This window comes from Echinops telfairi, unplaced genomic scaffold (assembly GCF_000313985.2).
Source record: "Echinops telfairi isolate 266 unplaced genomic scaffold, ASM31398v2 ScPeMD7_655;HRSCAF=1070, whole genome shotgun sequence".
In the NCBI taxonomy this organism is placed as follows: Eukaryota; Metazoa; Chordata; class Mammalia; order Afrosoricida; family Tenrecidae; genus Echinops; species Echinops telfairi.
The window spans coordinates 14,770,470-14,775,739 of record NW_022104553.1 but is presented as its reverse complement, the minus strand read 5'-3'; positions in this window follow the sequence as shown (position 1 = coordinate 14,775,739).

Sequence of the window (5,270 nt, the reverse complement as noted above, 5' to 3'; positions counted from 1 at the left end):
CTGTCCTTTTGCTTTTGGCTTACCTCGCTTAGCATGATTCCTTCCAGCTCTTCCCACGAGGTGAGGTGTTTCATGTGATCATCCGGGCTTTTCAGTGCTGCATAGTACTCCATTGTGTGTATGTGCCAGAGTTTACTAATCCACTCGTCTATTGATGGAAAATTAGGCTGTTTCCGAGTCTTTGCGATGGCGAATTGTGCCGCAATAAGCATTGGAGCGCAGATGACTGGTCGTCTTTTATTTGTTGCTTTCACTGGGTATATGCCCAGTAGAGGGGTGGCTGGGTCATAAGGTAGATCAATTTCCATTTTCTTTAGGTATCTCCAGATTGCTTTCCACAGTGGCTGTACAAATCTACATGACCACCAGCGTGGAGGAGGGTTCCTACTTTACCACAGCCCCTCCAACACTTGTTGCTCTCTGATTTGCTGATTTGGGCTAGCCTCAGGGGTGTTAGGTGGTATCTCATGGTTGTTTTGATTTGCATTTCTCTTATGGCTAATGACCTGGAACACTTTCTCATGTGCTTATTGGACATCAGGATCTCCTCCCTAGTGAAGGCTCTTTTCAGTTCTTTTGCCCACTTCCTTAGGGGGTTAACTTTTCCTCTTTTTGCAGGCCATGAGGGTGTTGTCGATTTTAGTAATGAGCCCTTTGATGTGTCATTACTAAAGATCCTCTCCGGGTCTGTGGGTTGTCTTGTCACTCTCTTGGTGAAGTCTTTCTAGGCGCACAGGTGCTTTATTCTTATTAAATCCCATTTGTCGATTTCTAGTTCACCTGCGTGTGTACCCTTCCCTATTGCAGTGAGCCTATGAGTTCCCTGGGCTAGTGCTCTGAGGTTAATTCCCTCCTTGATGGTCCTGATGGTTGGGGCTTAACTTCTAGGTCTGTGATCTACTTTGAGCTTATTCTTGTGCATGGGGTGAGGTAAACGTCTTGTTTCATCTTTCTACATATGGATATCCATTGTTTCCAGCACCACTTGTTAAAAAGGGCATCTGCTCCCCACTTGATAGTTTTGGGGCCCTTGTGAAAGATCAGTTGTCCATATGCTGATGGTTTTATTCTTGGGTTTTCTATTCCTTTCCACTGGTCTGAGTGTCTGTCGTTGTGCCAGTGCCACGCTGATTTGACCACTGGAGCTGTGTAATAGGCATTAAAATCAGGTAAGGCGAGTCCTCCAACTGTGTCCTTAGGAGTTCTCTGCTAATTCTGGGTTTCTTCCCTCTCCATATGGAATGGGTGTTGGATATTGTCAAATGCTTTTTCTTCATCTATGGATAGTATCATATGGTTTTTATCCATTCGTAGAATGAGTTTGGGAGTTTGCCATCCTCTTCTATGTTATGGAATACTTTGTGGAGGATCGGTGTCAACTCTTCCCTGAATGCTTGGTAGAATTCTGCTGTGAAGCCATTTGGCCCTGGGGCTTTTTTTGTTTGTAGATTTTTAATGACTATTTCTTCTTTTGCTATGAGTTTGTTGAGATCATTGATCTCTGTCTGAGATAATCTAGGGAGAGACTGTTTTTCCAAATATTTATCCATGTCTTCTATGTTTCTGAATTCATTAGAATACAGACCTTCATAGTATTTTGTGATTATCCTTTTAATCTCATTGGGGTCTGTTGTAATTGCCCCTGTTTCATCCCTCATCCTGGCTATTGATGTTTGCTCCTTTCTATCCTTGGTAAGCTTTTCCAGAGGACTGTCAATTTTGTTAATTCTTTCATAAACCAGCTTTTAGCTGCATTTATCTTTTGTATTGTTCACTTGTCTTCCCACTGGTTTAACTCTGCCCTGATTTTTATTATTTCTTTTCTCTTGCTATTTGAGGAGTGGTTCTGCTGACTCTGTTCTAGTTGTTGGCAGGTTTTGTGTTGACGTATCTGTCATACGCCTCTCTGCTTTTTTCATATAGGCATTTAATGATATCAAGCGACCTCTGATAATTGCCTTCGCAGTGTCCCATAAGGTTTGACACGTTTATTCTCGTTCTCATTGGTTTCTAGAAACTTCTTGATATCTACTCTAATCCGGGCCTGTATCCATTCATGTTGCAGGAGATCGTTGTTCATCCTCCATTGGTTGCCCTTGCTTTCCTGGACATCCTCTTATTAGTCTCCAGCTTTATGGCATGGTCATCTGAGAAAGATGTCTGGATAATACCTATGTGTTTGAATTTACTCAGGCTGGACTTGTGTCCCAGCATGTGGTCTATTCTTGAAAAAGATCCATGTGGACTAGAAAAGAAAGTAAAAGAGAAAAAAGAGGCTCCGGGAATGGAGTGGGAGCTAGGCTGACGTGGGCTGCTGGCTGGCAAGCGGGGTGCCGGTGGGGCGGTCCCAGGCAGCAGTGGGGGTGGATGGTCCCCGTGTGGGTCGCCCAGGCAGCCCCCGGTATATTGCAGGTCAGTTACCTGCGACTTGTATGAATGGAGGGAGGGACGCCGGCCCAGGGGCAGATCGCTGCCGCGTGGGGAGAGGAGACCCGCGGGAAGGAGAAGCTACTCTCCTAGTGGGGTTCCGTGAGTGGGCAGCTACTGTCGAGGGTCCCGCCACTGCTGCACGTGTCTAGGCAGAGCAGGCAAGCGACTCTGGGCGCGGGGTCCCTGTCTGGGGATGGAGTGGGGCTAGAGCTAGTCTATGTCGTGATGGTGGGGGCTCAGGGACCTGTGCTGTCCCACAAATCGAGTCCTGGATCACTGAGGTCCCGGCTCAGGACAAATGTGTGGGGTGGGGGTGGGGTGCTGGCCCAGGGGGATATTTCACTCACCAGACTCCTACCACTCGGCTACCTGGACACCAAACCTCCTTGTTGGAGAGAGCGCTCAAAGTATGGGGGTCCCCTGGTTCGCCATCTTCCCCCTCTGTCCTCCTTTCTCTTATTATAGGGAGCAAAAAATCTCACTCTGGCTCTTCCATGTTCCCTGCAGTTTGGGATCTCGAGCTCCTGCTGCCCCAGGTTTCGCAATCATGAGGTCACTTCTCTCTTTCACTGCTATCGAGTCGATTCTGACTCATAGTTACCCTTTAGGACAGGGTAGTGGGTTAGAGTAAAAAACCTCATCTTTCTCCTACAGAGCAACTGGTGATTTAGAAATGCTGACCTTGTGGTTAGCAGCCTAAAATTGGCATGTCCTTATTGAATATACACTTTAGAGGGAATACAGAGGCCTGAGAATCCAAATTATCTGAGGCAAGGATCACATTAGTAGCTCAGGCTTGAAAACTACTTGGTGGCAGACAGAATCTTGAAGGAACACCTCAGAGGGGCAGCCTTGAGGCTGACGCAGTGCCTCCATTTTAAACTGTACTTTATTAAGCACCTGTACTTGAAGATGTGTCTCTCCTGGGTCAGCCGACATTCTAGGAACATTGGTGTGTTAGTCCCATAGACTAGAGAAACAAATTCATAAATACGCATATGTGTATAAGAAAGAGCTTTATATAGAGTTATAGAACATTAAGAAAACATCCCAGCCCAGTGCAGATCAAGCCCTTAAGTCTGATATTAGCCCATAAGTCCGATACCAATGTATAAATTTCTCTTCAGACTCACGCAACCCAAGCAATAATGCTGAATGCAGGAAGATCACGGGCCAGTAGGTGAGAAGTCTTGTGGATCCAGTGGCGTTGTATCTCAGCACTGGCGTGGGTCTCCACGTGGCTCCTCCAGCTCAGGGTACTAGTGTAGCTCCATGTGTTTTGTGAGCGGCAATGTCTACCAGGGAGTGAGCTTGTGTCCTACCTCCAGCGAGCTATTTATCTCCATCCTGCTTCCAAATGAGGTCATCAAGCTATGACCTGATCGACAGGCCAGATGTCAACCCTTCACTCTCAAGTCTCAAATTGACACCAGATTATGTAACTACCACAATTGGCTAGTCCCTGGAGTCCCGAAATCCCTGAGAGCCACATTTCTATTTTTGGATTTTTGGCAGCACACTACTTCTCTAGATGTCTTTAACTTACAGCTATGGTGCAGAGGACCCCTTGGCCACTACCACCTCCCTTATCTCTCTGTTTCTGGAAAATTTGGGTTTATAGCTCATCTCAAACCTTGCTCCACTAGGGCTGGGGCCTCCTTGGGCACAAATCATACTTTCTTCCCTTGGTCCTCTCCCTGGTCATTGACTTGCAATTGGCTCTTAGCTGCCTTTCTGGATTCCTAGGATAGTCAAACTCTCCCAGGCTCTGCCCAAGATGCTGGGTGTCAGTGGCTGAAAATCTCTCTCTCTTTCCCTCTTTTAAGTGGCTTCAGAAAGCTTAGATTCATTATTGGATGGTATTTATCTCAGAGACTCCTTGACTTTATCACCTGCAGATAAGGGGGAAGGGAGGAGATTCTCCACCCAAGGTCTGCTGTTTCTGGTGTCAAGTTCTTTCCCCACCCTGCCAGGTTTTTACCCTGAAACTAGGGAGCCTCGGATCTTTTTTTAAATCATTTTCCTGGGGCTCATGCAACTCTTATCACAATCCATACATCCATCCATTGTGTCAAGCACATTTGTACATTTGTTGCCATCATCATTCTCAAAACATTTGCTTTCTCTTTGAGCCTTTGGTATCAGTTCCTTATTTTTTCCCCTCCCTCCCCGCTCCCCTCTCCCTCATGAACCCTTGATAATTTATAAATTATTATTATTTTGTCATTTCTTACACTGTCCGACATCTCCCTTCCCCCACTTTTCTGTTGTCCATTCCCCAGGGAGGGGGTTATATGTAGATCCTTGTAATCCATTCCCCTTTTCTATCCCACCTTCTTCCACCCTCCCGGTATTGCCACTCTCAGCACTGGTCCTGAAGGGATCATCTGTCCAGAATTCCCTGTGTTTCCAGTTCTGTCTGTACCAGTGTACATCCTCTGGTCTAGCCACATTTGTAAGGTAGAATTGGGATAATGATAGTGGGGGGTGGGAGGAAGCATTTAAGAATTAGAGGAAAGTTGTATGTTTCTTTGTTGCTATACTGCACCCTGACTGGCTCATCTCCTCTCCACGACCCTTCTGTAAGGGGATGTCCAGTTTCCTACAGATGGGCTTTGAGTCCCCAATCTGCACTCCCCCTCATTCACAATGATAAGATTTTTTGTTCCTTGATCCCTGATACCAGATCCCTTCAACACCTCGTGATCACACAGGGTGGTATGCTTCTTCCATGTGGGCTTTGTTGCTTCTGAGCTAGATGGCTGCTTGTTTACCTTCAAGCCTTTAAGACCCCAGACGCTATATCTTTTGAAAGTCGGGCACCATCAGCTTTCTTTATC